Raw genomic sequence first — 16,348 nt, 5'->3', positions numbered from 1 at the left:
CATTATCACTGTTGATCCAGCAGCCACTGACCTGTCAAATTGTGGCAAGTGACAAGGATGAAAGCTTGGAGGATGAAGTGTTAGAAAGGGTTCGGCAGGGAAAGAAGTTGCCGGTTCTTTGAAAGCAGTGGTAAGAAGTATGGAAGTGAGCATGGAAGTAAAGAAGTCACTGCACGATAGTACTGTGATGCCAAATATAACGTATGGAGGTGAAACTTGGACCTTGTTGGAAGGACGCAAGTCAAGTGCGAGAGCAGTTGAAATGAGTTATTTGAAAGGAGCATGTGAAGTTAAATGGAGAGAAAGCTGACAAATGGGAAAGTGAAAGAGAGTTGTGGTGTGGATGTGGATGTTATAGAAAGCGTTAGGAGCAATCCACTGAGGTGGTTTGGTCATGTGGAGAGGATGGAGAAAGACAGACAAACGAGGAGAATGTATGTGAGTGAGGTGGAGGGAAGGAGAGGGAGGGGGAGGCAGAGGATGAGGTGGAGGGATGGAGTGGAGAGGTATGTGAGAGAGGGGGATGTGAGCTGGGAGGAGGGCAGTGAAATGGCTGGAGACATAACGACATGGAGGCAATCTGTTTATAGCCTCCCCTGACGGGATTAAGGCGTCTGGTAATAGGTAGATAGACAAATAGACTGCCATCTTTGTGAACAGTTTGTGGTGTTCGCTGTCACTCTGAATGTCTAACTTGCTTTTCAATATTAACTTTCGTTTAGTGTAAACATTTAAATTTTAGCCTGATTGTATCAGCCTATCTGTCTAACCATTTATCTATTTACCATCGGTTTATCTATTTTTATCTATCATGTCTATCTAAATCTAAATTTAATTATCTATCTATTGCTACCTATATATCTACATATCTGTCTATCATTCTTCAATCTATATATATATCTGTCTATCTATACACCTAGGTTGCTCCCCCAAGGAAAGGGATGTAGCCGAGACAGGACGACACACTCCCATTATACTCATCCACTCAAACACATTCATTCGCATCATAGCCCAAAGGGGAGAAGGGACAGATCCTCACCTCACCACACTGCACGAGAGTCAACTGCACAGTGCAATCAGTGACATGTAAAGCAGGGCCCAACAGCAGAGCTGGTTTACCCCTGCCACATCATAATAGACCCATCCCCTTACCTGCACCTGATCTGATCAGCTGATCAGACAAATGCGGGAGAATATCCTCTCAGGGCTGCGTCATCGTTTATTTATTTACAATTTCTCTTCATTCTTTTCTATCACGCACAGCCATTCTTTCTTGCTCAACAGACATCTCTCTCGCATCCAACGCTCTCTGCACAATGTCCATCCATTCTATTTGTGGTCTTCCTCTCAGCCTTATACCTCTTACATCAGACCTAGTTATTTTTTCACCAATCGCTCAATATCCATTCTCTCCATATGCCCAAACCATCACAACACTCTCTACTCAACTCTATCAGCCATCTCCCGAACAACTCCTGTTTTCCTTCGCATTTCATCATTTCTCACTTGATCCTTACGTGTCACTCCACACATACTCCTCAGACACTTTATCTCCATTACACTCAAACTTTTCCTCTCTGCTACACCCATATTCCATGTTTCAGCCCCATATAACGCAGTCGGTACCACTACACACTCATAGAGCCTTCTCTTTACATCCATTCTACGCGAACGACATCTAAGCACATTTTTCATTCCTCCCAACACCTTTCCTACTTCATTCATTCTAAAATTCACTACTGCATCTATTCTTCCATTCACAGCAACATGTGACCCTAAATACTTAAAACACTTTACCTCCTCAAGCAACCCACCACTCAAAACTATATTCATCCTCTTACCATCTACCAACCTCGTACACTTCATCACTTTACTCTTATTCTCATTTACTTTCAATTTTCTCCTTTCACACACCCTTCCAAACTCCTTCATCAACTGTCTCAATCTCTACTCTGAATCAGCCACCAATGCTGTATCATCTGCAGACAGCAGCTGCTTCAGATTCCACTCTCTACCATCAACATTCACCAGACTCAGACCTCCACCTAACACTCTTGCATACACCTCCTTTACAACACCATCCATATAAATATTAAACAATCAAGGTGACATCACACACCCCTGCCGCAGCCCCACTCTCACGGGAAACCAATCACTCACAATATTTTCCACTCTTACACACGCTCTACTATTTACATAAAAACTTTTCACTCCTTTTAGTAACCTATCATCAAGTCCATACAATCTTAAACCAGTCCACAAAGCCTCCCTATCAGTTCTATCATATGCTTTCTCTAAATCCATGAACGCCCAAAACACATCCTTATCTTTCGCTAAATACTTTTCACACACCTGCCTCACAGCAGGCACCTGATCTACGCATCCCCTCCCTCTCATAAAGCCACACTACTTATCACCAATCACTCCCTCTGTACCCTCTCTAACTCTCTTAACACTACCATACACCTTACCTAGAACACACACACACACACACACACACACACACACACACACACACTAAATAAGAATTTCCAATCAGTTTTTGCAGAAGAAAAAAATTTTGAGAGGGACTATGTGGAACATGCATGCCCACACATACTACCAGATATACAAATATCAGAAAAAGTAATACAGGAGAAGTTAAGTAAATTAGACAGAGGAAAAGCAAATGGTCCTGATGAAATTTCATGTTGGGTGCTACGAGAATGTGCAAAGGAGTTAAGTTAACCATTAATTTTAATTTTCAAGAAATCCTTGAGACAAGGTAAACTACCTGATATTTGGAAGAAAGCAAATATTGTCCCCTTATTCAAGAAAGGGAATAGAGAAAATCCACTCAACTACCGACCAGTATCACTGACCAGTGTTGTAAGCAAGGTATTAGAAAAGCTGATAAGAAAAGCTTGGGTAAATCATCTAGAAGAACACAATATGATAACAGAAAGACACTTTGGTTTCAGAAAAGGAAAATCATGTGTTACTAATCTGTTGAGCTACTATGACAGAGTAACTGACACAATACAGGAAAGAGAAAGATGGGTGGACAGTATCTATTTAGATTTCAAGAAAGCATTTGACACAGTACCACACCAAAGACTTTTATGGAAACTGTACCATCAAGGAGGAATTCGAGACAAACTGTTTTGCTGGATGCAAGATTTTCTCATAAAAAGAGAAATGAGAGCAGTACTAAGGGGAAACTACTTCGTACTCATCATGGAAAGAAGTGACTAGTGGAGTACCACAGGGCTCAGTGCTGGCACCAATCATGTTTTTAGTGTATATAAATGATATAGACAGTAACACTGGAAAGGAAAGCTATCTAAATATGTTTGCAGATGATGCAAAAATACAAAGGAGAATTACTAACAGACTCTTGTAAAGAGCTACAAGAAGAATTAAATAAACTTCATGAATGGAGTAATACATGGCAAATGGAATTCAATGTGAACAAGTGTCATGTAATCAAGTTTGGTAAAAGTGGAAAAAGACCTGATTGGGATTATACGTTAGGAAATAAAACCCTACACATATCAGAAAGAGAGAAGAACCTAGGTGTGATTATCAATAACAGACTATCTCAGTCTGACCACATCAGTGAGGAGGTACGGAACATGTATACACTGTTTGCAAATAAGAGAATAGCATTCACATACATAAATGAAGACATGCTAAGAAGGATAATAACATCATTCATCAGACCAACCCTGGAGTATGCATCAGTAGTCTGGAGTCCTCATCTCAAAAAACACATAGACAAGATTGAAAAAGTTCAAAGGGCCTTCAAAGGGCCGCTACAAGATGGATACCAAGCTTAAGGGATCTAATCTACGAAGAAAGACTAAATAAACTGAATCTATCAACACTACAGGAGAGAAGGAAATGAGTTGACATGATAATGCTATATAAATGCATATCAGGGAAGGAGAAAATAGACATAAATGATTATTTAACATATGTGGACACATCAACAAGAGGACACTGCAAAAAACTGCATAAGAAGAGAGGTGATAAAGACGTGAGGCAATTCAGTTTCCCAAACACAGCAATTGATCGGTGGAATGCACTACCGAATGAAATAGTGTGTGCGAAAACAATTCACAAATTTAAGGATATGTTCGATAAATATGGTTTAAGACACGGGACAGTACGAGCTTGACTCATTCCTGTAAAGATACAATTAGGTAAGGTAAGAACACACACACACACACACACACACACACACACACACACACACACACACACACACACACACACACACACACACACACACACTGATGCTTTTATTGACAATTTTTTTCTTCCCTTACTAACCTGCTTTAGCTCATTTTTAATTCATTACGAGTCCACATTATCCGCAAAGTTATCGCTCAAGCTCCTATGAGCTGCGTTTGGACGCATAAAATAGTCTTTAATCAACTTAAATATAATAGTAGAGCTGTTCCGTCCGTGAGGCATTTAGTTATGGCAATGTTAACGTTCAGGCTGCCTTGGCTCATAATTAACTCTATGAAGTCATCTGCGTTTAGCTGAAGTGTAATGCTGTGGTTATCCCAGCATGAGAGGGTTCTGTATCATGTTATTTTCTCTATTGTACAGTTCTCAGTAGCAGACTGGGTCGATTGTCTGGGTAGGGCATCTTGTTGATCAGATTGGCCACATTTTCCAATGGTGCAAGACTGTGAGTCAGTGAAAAGTGAGTGAGTGAGGGAGTGATGGTGAATGAATGGAGAAGTGAGTGAGTGAGTGAGTGAGGAGTGAATGAGTGGGAAGTTAGACATAATGTGAAAGAGTGACTGGGTACTGAGGGGTTGACTGAGAGTGAGTGGGTGAATGAGTGAGTGAGTAGGGAATTACAGTGTGAATGAGACTGAGGAATGAGTGAGGAGAGAGTGAATGAATAACTGAGTGGGAAGTGAGTGGGTAAGTAAGAGAGTGAGGTAAGGGGTGATTGGGACATGAGTAAATGACTGAGTGTATGACCGAAAAGGAGTAAGTGAGTGTAGAGTGATTGAGGAAATGAAGAATGAATGAGAATGAGTAACCGATGGACTGAAGTGTGGTTGAATAAACGTATTATTGAGGAGCAAGCGAATGACTGATTGAAAGAGTTCGGGGTAAGTTAGTGAGTGAGGAAATGAGAGTAAGTGGGGAGTAAGTGTGGGATTGAGTAACAGGGTAGTGAGTAAGAGAGTGAAGGGATGAAAGTGAATGAGCGACGAACTGGGTGGGGAATGAATGGGTTAGTGAATGCATGAGTGTAAAGTTGATAGCTGAGTAGAAAGGAAGTGGTTGAGTGAATTAGTGAGTGGGCGGGGAGTATTTAGGTCTAGGATTGAGGAGTAGGTGTGTGAGTGATTGAGAGAATGATTGTGAAAGTGGGGTGGTAACCTCATAACCAACCAACACGTGCTCTCTACATGACAATAAGTGGGTTGCCGGAGGGTTAGTGCCCCTCTTCGGAAAACAACTAAATAAAAATACGAAGAAGAAGCCTCGGACCAGGACTGACCAAATGGTGACAACTAAGGATCGAACAAAGGACATGGCACAGATAGCTACTTCGAATGTAAGGGGTGCAAATGATGAGATGAAAGAAAAGAGAGATTGTCCAGGTGCTTGAGGGTGCGAAAGTGGATGTATGTGGTTTAAATGAAACTAAATGGTGAGGTGAGAGTTTGAGAGAATGGGAATATGGATGGGGTATATGCGCGAGAGTAACTGAGAATAAGAGGGCAAGAGAGGGAGTGTGTAATGTTGGGAGTAACAGATGGAAGGACAGTAATACAAGAGAGTATGGATCGGTTGGCTCAAGGATTGTGTGTAGGCAAGATTGAAATTTGGACTACAAAAGTGGGCGATTGTGTGCGTGTATGTGCCAACGCAATATCGTGCAAGCAGAGTGAGAGAAAAGTTCAGGACTAATGTGGAAGCATGCATGGAAGAGTTTGAAAGCAATAAGAGAATGTTTTTGATTGGAGATCTGAATGGAAAAGTAGGGAATCTGAAGGAGGATGGAGTAGTTGATGAGTGGGGTGTGCCAGTAGAGATGGATGAGAATGGCAGTGGTTTAGTGGACATTTGTGCCAGGAGGAGGTTGGTGATAGCCAATACCCTCTTCAGGCACAAAATGATCCATAGGTATAAGTGGCGAGTAATGAGAAGGGTGGGTGGTGAACTGAATGTACGGAAGGCAATGACTGATTATGTGTGCGTGGATTAAGGGATGTGAAGGTGTGTACTGGATGCAAGAATATATAGAGGTTGGGGGAGTGGACTTTCTGACCACCACCAAGTGGTGGTCAGAATCAAGGTCCAAAGGAAATGAAGAAATAGAAGAAGGGAAGGACAGGAGGAAGTAGTTCATGCAAGGAGAGTGAAAGGGTTGCAGAAGGTTGGAAAAAAGGTAGGATATAAGAGGGAAGTGGAGGAGCAATTGGGTAAATATGGACTGGAACAGGTGGGGGATGTGGAAGTTGTGTGCAAGATATTCACAGAAGAAATATGTGCAGCATATGTGAGGTGGTGTGTGGGCTGAAAAGAAGACGAAAGGGGGTGCAGGGAACAGCATGTGAAATGAAGAGGTGAGAGAGGCGGTGGCACGAAAGAAGAAAGCATATAGTGAGTGGATGAGAAACAGAGACGTGAAAGAAGCTGAGAGACAGAAGAGAGAGTTATATGTAGTGAGGAACAGAGAGGTGAGAAGATTAGTAGGAGAGAGTAAGAAGAGAATGGATGAGGAATTTGCAAGGAATTTGAGGGTAAAGTGGAAGGAATGTAAGAAAATGTCCTGGAAAGAGGTAAAGAGTTAGGCAGGGTGCCAAAGAAGTTAGTTGGGGAGAGAAAGATAAAATGGTAGAATAATAGTAGAGAAGGAAGAAAAAGTGAGTAGGTGGAGAGAACACTTTAAAGAAATGTTGAACATAGATAATGAAAGTAATGTGAGTGCAAGTGGCTGGGGCATGGCTGGGAAATGGCGGGATGTGAGAAAAGTGTAAGAAATAAGTAGGATGGAAGTTTTTTTAATTTTACGTGTCCGACTCTGGGCAAAGGCTTCACGGCCTATTTCTCGGGGGCAGTGGCCTATCCCAAGGCCCAGTAGTCCTCTTACACCTCCACATGTCACCATTTCGGCGCAAACACCCACCACCCATATTGAATACATGCTAGGGCTGTCTCATTCAGGACTGGTGTATTGGTATTAGCAGAGGTGTTTTTACAACATGTCGGCAGGTCATCTGGTAGATCAGGAATGTCTGCTTTTAGGACATTCAAATCTTTAAACTGTTACCTGCCTCAGCAGGGATTCGATCCTGGGTCCATTAGGACTGCAGGCCGCCTCTCTACTGACTCAGCCACCGCTCCCCTGTGGAAGAAATGAAGAAAGTTAAAATGGGGAAAGCCCCAGGAATTGATGGAGTGTGTGGTGAATTGCTATAGCATGTGGGAGAGACAGTAGTAGAATGGATGTGGAAGATGTGCAGACTGGCCTGGGAGGAAGGTAGAGTCCCGGATGATTGGAAGTCAGGTATAATTATTCCTCTGTGCAAAGGAAAAGGGGAAAAAGAAGTGTGTGGTATTCATAGGGGCATTTGTCTTCTTACCGTAGTGTAATAGGTAAAGCATATGGTAGGATACTTATTGACAGAGTTAGAGAAATAACAGAGGAATTAGTTGGAGAAGAACAGGGAGGTTTCAGGAAGGGAAGTGGTTGTATAGATCAGATATTCATTTGTAGATCCTTAGTGGAAAAGGTTCTCGAGAAGGGAAAGAATTTGTATGCAGTCTTCATGGATTTGGAGAAAGCATATGACAGGGTGGATAGACAAGGATTGTGGAAAGTATTAAGAATATATGACGATGATGATGATGATAATAATAATGTGCAAATACCGATGTATATATATATATATATATATATATATATATATATATATATATATATATATATATATAGACAGTATATTAATCAAAGGCTCATTACAGTAGTTAGCCCCCCAAAGCTCCCCGTTCTAAACCTGTCATTTTTTTTTTATATATATATATATATATAAATGCTCGACTCTGGGCATAGGCTTCACAGCCTGCTCCCGAGGCCCAGTAGTCCTCCTACACACCCTACATTTCTACATGTCACCACTTCGGCGCTAACACCCACCGTCCTTGTTGAATACATGCTAGGGCTGTCTCATACAGGACTGGCGTACTGGTATTAGCGGGGGTATTTTTATGACATGTCGGCGGGTCTTCTGGTAGATCGGTAAAGTCTACTTTATATGAAATTCAAATCTTTAAACTGCTTCCTGCCCCAGCGAGGATTTGAACCTGGGTCCGGTAGGACCGCAGGCCACCTCTCTATCGATTGAGCCACCGCCTCTCGATGGCACTTTGATAAGGCAAACTGAGATGGATTTAGAAATTAACTTGCTGACTTTCCATGGCAGCCTTTCTTCTCTAGTGATGCCACTTCTACCCAGTCAAACATTTGTGACTTAATGCTATCTGGTATGGATTTATTCATACCAAGTCAACAGTTCACTAAAAGATCGAACTCTCCAAAATGGATTGATAGCATCTGTGCCAGAGCAACAGCTCAAAAGTCACTAGCATATAACCGTTACTTAACCCCTACACCGCGGGCTTGTTTACCAATGACTTGCGTGTCCCGCGGGGTTATTTGGGGTCCGACAGACTCTCAAAAAATATTTGCCAAAAATCAGTTATTAGTCCTAGAATAATAAAATTACATATGCTTATGGCACATACCTTCAGCTTTCTCCTGGAATGATTGTTGAGCCTTCGTCGGTTACCGTAGGACTTGTGGAGACCTCTGAAGTAGGGTAACTAAGTCTCCACTTTACACTTCCCGACAACCCGTAATATGATTACCACAGCCAGATAAAAACACTATAAACACTATTCTACCATTTTCAAGTAGTTTGGGATCCATACTAAAAAAAAAAACACTGAGAAAGCAATGGAAATTACGAGCGCCTCTGATCGCCGCACTTGTTCTAGTTCGCTCTAGGCACTCTGTCATTTATTATTCATAAAACCCCTCACACTTTATACTTCTATTACTATATCACACTTATATATATCTGGAGTCTTTCTCCATAAGTTTCCTTCAGTCGTATTAGTTTATTGTCACTGAAGTCATTCAATTTTTCAGTCAGTAAAATACGTAGAGAGCCACGGATTCACTCTCACTGTTATAACATAAATTATTTGTATTCATATTCTTATATTACTAATTACTTACAATACTATTTACATTTTCTATTCTATTTTCAATATTTACCCTTCTATTTTACTTACACTATGTTATTCACTGTCACTTTCAGTAAGATAAAACTATAATACACTGTTCAATCATATTAACTGAACATCCATTGCTTTCACCTGCTATTTACACATTATTTACACATTATTTCCAAATAATTCTGCTTCCACACTTGCACTGTTAGAAGCGCTTCTGGCTGTGATAATTGAAGAAGCAGGTTACACAGAGGGGAACCTGGCATTCAGCGCACTGCCAAGAGGTGCGTTTATGCTCAGGTGTCCGGCGTGTGGTATGCGCACATACCTGACACCTGCGAATCGCAGCCTTCCTTTTCCCTGTGGCAGGCATTAGCTCAAGTCTGTGCCGATCCATATACGCCCTCTGCTCAAGTCGGTCGGGAAGTGTAACTGGATGGCGCCTTGGAGTTGCTGCTTGCACCCTACCATATTTTTCCAGCAGCTGCTGGACACAAGTCCTGGCGAACAACCTCAGGGAGAAGGACTTGGGTGGCTTTACCTTCATCTTGTACAGGATGAAGGCGTTCAGCATCGTCATATCTATGAGATGCAGAAAAACTTTCCTGTACCACCTAGTATTCTTCCTGAGGCAGTCGATCTCACCAATCATCATGTCGGACTTGTCCACCAGCCGCATGTTGATATTATAGTCCAACACAGCATCAGGGTTCATCACAGGTTCGCCTGTCCTACGGTCGACCTTCCCACTGTCTCTCATCTCCCCCTTATGTACGGTGGTGAGCATGTGCACGACTCTCTTGTCATGCCACCGTATTGCCAGCATCTTCTCACACTTGCATAGGTGCACGTCTCCTCGCTGCGAGTTTCCCGCCTCTGGGAATTTGGGGAAGTTGGCACGGTTACTTTTCACAGTGCCGCAGGAGCCAATGCCGTGCTCAGAAAGGTATTTGGCAAGTTTCGGTGCTGTATAGTAGTTGTCTGTATACAGCACATGATTCCCACCAAAATACTTTTCTAGGAGCACTTTCACTACACAGCCTGAGAAGCCAAGGGGGTGAGTTTTATCGAGATCGACAGTGCTGGCTGAATATATGACGAAGTCAAGGATGTACCCCGTCTTACAGTCGCACAGTACAAAGAACTTAATTCCAAAGCGATGGCGTTTGCTTGGAATGTACTGAACAAACCGAAGACGTCCTCTGAACAAAACCAAGGATTCATCAATGACAACCTTCTGAAATGGGTGGAAGAATGACATGAACTTATCCTTCATTCTGTTCAGAATCTCCCGGATCTTCCAGAGTGGGTCGGTTTGGGAAGGTACATCATTATTGGCAAAGTGCAGGTTTCCCATGATGTTCCGGAAGCGATCTCTGGCCATGTACTTATTGAAGGTCGGTGAGGGTAGTAAGGGGTCCATGGACCAGTATTCTTCCAACTCATGCTTCTTGGAGTGTGGCATAAGAAGCATGAGGGCAAAGAACACATACAGCTCCTGCACTCCCAGCATGGTCCACTGTTGCATCTTGGCTGCACCTGTACCACTAGCAGCACGTTGTGATTCGTACCTGTTGGTCTCATCACATATGTGCTGCATGACTTCGTCATCTAGGAAGGCCGAAAGGTAGTCGACACACTCAGCATTTTCGTCCATAGTGAAGGCAGGCTGAACTCCTGACGAGCTCTCATCGAAAACCAGGTTTTCGGGGACAAAATCTGACCTTTCCGTCCACGCGAAGGCGTCCAGGATTCCCTGGCGTGGCGGTGGAGGGCTGGTGGTGGTGGTGGAGGTTGGCTGAGAGGGAGGCTTATCTCTGTCAAGGTCACTCTCACTGACCCTAGGTTGCCATACAGCACTAGCAGCCCTTACCTTACTAGTTACACTACTTTTCACTCTCTTAGATCTACCTCTACCTCTACGGCCGGCCTTCACTGTTGATGCTGGTGGTGACTCCAACGACGAAGACTCCGGAGATAACTCAGCCGACGATAATGACGAGATGAGTAAAGCGGGGCTTGGGGAACGGGGAGGTGAATGCACTCGTGACTCATGGCGGGCTGGGTCACGTGGGGGCATTGTTCTGGGGCTAACACGCCGCCTTTTCACTCCCTTCCCAAATTCTTGTCCTTCCTGCACTAAAGGCTCCTTTCCCTTGGAGCTAGACACTAATTCACTGGTAGAAGCACTTGTTGTCGCTGTTTCTGGCGCGATAACCTCACCCGGCTCATCACACGATTCACCTGAATTGTCAAAGTCACTGTCCATCATTATCATGGACAATTCTGCAAGTTCTCGTGCCACTGCAGAGTCACTGAGGCCTTTCCTGCTTGCCTCAACACTTTTCTTTGGCGTAGAGGTCACGGGGCCCTTTGCAATGGGCGCAGAAGCGGCAGGAATGGCGGGGCGCGAGTGCGACATGTTGTCTCTACAGTGGAGGACAAGGAACTAAATGCCGTGGCTTATCTGAGAAGGGAAGGGTTGACAATGACACTTTAGGCTGACTGCTGCTAACTTACAGGCTAATTTTTTATAGGTAGAAAATCTCGGCAATAAATAAAGAAATAGGTAGTTCCAGGTGAATGTAAATGTCAATTAGGAATCTCCCTTCCTTTCTGATATATATTTTTATTACAGACATCGATTACAAGGCATAAATCAAAGGGGAAATTACCGTGGTAATGTAGCGAATGAATGCGCGTGAGGTTTTGTCAGGTGATAATTAGCCAATTTCTGGAGTATAACACTATCACTTACCTGTTTTTTTTTTGGTATATATTATTGGGTAAAAATATAGGGCATAGGGCTTATTTCACTGGATGAAATCTGTGGAAAAAGAGGGGGAAATTTCCATAGCGCAGCGCGGCGTGGGAGGTGAGAGGAGAGGGTAATGGAGGGCAGGTAGGGAGGGGAGTCACGAAGGGGGTAAATTATCTGAGAAGGGAAGGGTTGACAATGACACTTTAGGCTTACTGCTGCTAACTTACAGGCTAATTTTTTATAGGTAGAAAATCTCGGCAATAAATAAAGAAATAGGTTGTTTCAGGTGAATGTAAATGTCCATTAGGATTCTCCCTTCCTTTCTGATATATATTTTTATTACAGACATCGATTACAAGGCATAAATCAAAGGGGAAATTACCGTGGTAATGTAGCGAATGAATGCACGTGAGGTGTTGTCAGGTGATAATTAGCCAATTTCTGGAGTATAACACTATCAATTACCTGTTTTTTTTTTTGTATATATTATTTGGTAAAAATATAGGGCATAGGGCTTATTTCAATGGATGAAATCTGTGGAAAAAGAAGGGGGAAATTTCCGTAGCGCAGCGCGGCGTGGGAGGTGAGAGGAGAGGGTAATGGAGGGCAGGTAGGGAGGGGAGTCACGAAGGGGGTAAAATAGCTAAAATGTCAACAATGGATGTGAGTACAGATGAGATTTGGAGTGCTGACTAGTGTTGGACATTGGCAGTACTGATAGATGATACAAGCCACCACTTGAGAGCCCGGGATAATTCAAAATAACACAGAATCACAAAAGTGACGCCCCGCGGTATGATCCATTGTAGCCGAGCGTCACGAAAGTGACGCCCCGCAGTTAAGGGGTTAAAAACATCTGAGTCACTCTCTCAATTGAAACTGCTAGAAACCATGCCAAAGCTGTAATAATCCTGCTAAAGCAAACTTTTTTCAAAATCAAATATCAAAACTACTTAACAACCCTAATGACAATAGAATATTCAGGTCAACTCTCAATTCTTTCAATAATAACTAACAAGACATCATCCATTCCCCCACTAAAATCTTCAGACGACAACATTACAAATGACCTACATGGGAAAGCAGGTATCTTTGTCAGTACATTTGCCAGAACTTCTACCATAGAGGAAGTCAGCCAGAACGTCCCAGTACAAGACCTTGACTCTCCCGAAATTGTTCCATTTAAAATTCAGACAAGACACGTAAAATCCATCCTAGACAATTTACCTACCAACAAAGCTCCAGGACCAGACGAAATTCCTACAATTGTTCTGAAAAAGTGTTCCCCAAAACTTACCTCTGGTCTAGCTAAATTATTCAGACTATGCATATGTACTTCTTCATTCCTTAATTCATGAAAATAAGCCAATATCCACCCAATTCCAAAAAAGGAAGTTCCTCTGACCCCTTTGATTACAGACCAATAGTTGTCACATCTTCTCTTGGTAAAGTATTTGAAATTTTAATTAATAAGTGCAGAGTTAAACATCTTGAATCCAAAAACTTAAATAGCGATAGACAATATGGTGTTCGCCACGAAACATCCACCATTGACATACGCAATCTATTGACTCAAACCATTCATCAATCAATCGACCTAAATGGAGAAATTCACGCAGTAGCCAATGATTTTTCCAAAGCTTTCAACAGAGTATGGCACCGTTTCCTGCTGTTAAAACTCCCTTGCTATGGACTAACATCATTTGTTCCTCTGCTTTCCTTATATCTGGGCAACAGAAAAACAAGAGTAAAAGTATATGATGAACATTCCAATTTCCATTCAGTTAACGCCGATGTGCCACAGTGATCAGTTCTGGTGCCAACCCTGTTCTTGGTTCATATTAATGATCTCTTATCTGTCACCCACAATCCCATCCATTCATATGCAGATGAGTCAACACTTCATAGTTCATTGAAACTTAGACACCCATTTACAAAGTCTAATATCTCTAACTCTCAACTCAGTACAGCTATCTCCATAAATCAAGACTTATCTCTGATCAATGAATGGGGACAAAACAACCTTGTCTCATTTAGTGCTAGTAAAACCAAATATATACAATTTACTAACAGAAAGATATTGCCAGATTCGCACATTACCTTCAGTGCTACTAATATTCCCATCTCTAAAAGTTCTGAAATTCTCGGTGTCTCACTTAACAATACCCTCAGCAGGACCTCTCATGTCAAGTCACTTGCTAAAACTGCCTCAAAGAAACTTGGATTATTGTACAGAGTCCGTAACTTTTTCACTGACGAGCTGTTAGCTACAGTTTATAAGACTCATGTGCACTCTCAGCTTGAATATTGCTCACGCTTGTGGAGTGGATGTGGTGACATTGCATTAAAACAACTAAACAAAATTCAGAACAAAGCTGCTGGAATTGTTAATAACCCCGCTATTATAAACAAAGTGCATCCCCTACAAATAAGAAGGAATTTTGCCTCCCTTGCATTATTTTACAGGTATTTTTATGGCAAATGCTCAGACGAAGTTACATCCATTGTGCCACCTCTCCATGCCTTTCCTTGTCCTACATGGGCATCTGGTAGCGCTCATGACAGGAATGTCACTCAGCCATATTGCAGAACTTCTACCTGTCAGAATTCTTTCATTCCTCGAACTGCATCTCTCTGGAACTTGCTTCCCCAGAGTTGTCTCCCTCCAACCCTCAACCTACAGCAGCTCAAGTCCAACTGTTACAGACATTTTATGAATAGAGGACACCAGTATTCTGGTGTATGGATTATGTTTGTTACTGATTTGTTGTTTCTTCGGGTGTTCTGTTATAAATTAATAAATAAATATATATGTATATATATATATATATATATATATATGAGAGAGAGAGAGAGAGAGAGAGAGAGAGATATAGATATAGATATGTATATATATATATATATATATAAATATATATATATATATATATATAGATAGATAGATAGATATAGATATATATAGATATAGATAGATAGATATAAATATATATAGATAGATAGATATAAATATATATAGATATATATATATATATATATAGATATAGATATATAGTAACAGTCTTTCAAAATGCTCCGCTATCTCTTCCTGACTGAAGTTGTGGCAAATGGAAGGGTGCAAGGAATAAATGTGTTGGGAGAGATTAATGATGCTTTGATCACGATGGAGGAAGTGCAGGAGGCAGTAGAGATGAAAACAGGAAGAGCTTCAGGTATGGATGGGTGTTCTGTGGAATGCCTGAAAGGTGGTGGAGCGACTATTGTTGACTGGTTAGTAAGATTGTTGAATGTGTGCTTTGTGAAAGGTATGGTGCCAACTGACTGGGCAAGTGCTTGTGTGGTCCCGTTGTATAAAGGTAAGGGTGATAAATATGAATGTACTAGCTTTAGGGGTATAAATCTGTTGAGTGTTGTGGGTAAGGTGTATGGTAGAGTGTTAATTAAGAGAGTTAGAGAGGTACAGAGGGAGTGATTGGTGATGAGCAGTGTGGCTTTAGGAGAGGGAGGGGATGTGTGGAACAGGTGTTTGCAGTGAGACAGGTGTGTGAAAAGTACTGGGCGAAAGATAAGAATGTGTTTTGGGCGTTCATGGATTTAGAGATAGCGTATGATAGAAATGATAGGGAGGCTTTTTGGACTGTTTTAAGATTGTATGGACTTGATGGTAGGTTGCTAAAAGGAGTGATAATTTTTAATGTAAATAGTACAGCATTTGTAAGAGTGGGTAATAATGTGAGTGATTGGTTTCCCTTGAAAGTGGGGCTGCAGCAAGGATGTGTGATGTCGCCATGGTTGTTTAATATTTATATGGATGGTTTCGTAAGGGAGGTGAATGCAAGAGTGTTAGATGGAGGTCTTAGTCTTGTGAATGTTGATGGTAGAGAGTGGAATCTGAAGCAGCTGCTGTTTGCGGATGATACTGCACAGGTGGCTGATTCAGAGGAGAGACTGAGGCAGTTAGTAGTGGAGTTTGGAGGGGCGTGTGAAAGGAGGAAATTGAAAGAATGAGAATATGAGTAAAGTGATGAAGAGTACAAGGTTGGTAGATGGTAGGAGGGTGAATATAGTTTTGAATGGTGAGTTGCTTGAGGCACTAGAGTGTTTTAAGTATTTAGGGTCACATGTTACTGTGGATGGAAGAATAGATGCAGAAGTGAAGTTTAAAAGAATGAAGTAGGAAAGGTGCTGGGGGGAGTGAAAAAAAGTGTTTACATGTCATTTGCTTAGAATGGATGTAAAGAGTAGGCTGTGTGAGGGTGTTGTGGTACCGACTGCATTATATGGGGCTGAAACATGGAATATGGGTGTAGCAGAGAGGAAAGTTTGAATGTA

This window comes from Coenobita brevimanus, chromosome 102, assembly GCF_032717465.1.
Source record: "Coenobita brevimanus isolate Jiangsu-jjx chromosome 102, ASM3271746v2, whole genome shotgun sequence".
Taxonomy (NCBI): domain Eukaryota; kingdom Metazoa; phylum Arthropoda; class Malacostraca; order Decapoda; family Coenobitidae; genus Coenobita; species Coenobita brevimanus.
The sequence above is the reverse complement of the archived record's forward strand: the minus strand, read 5'-3'. Positions refer to the sequence as shown.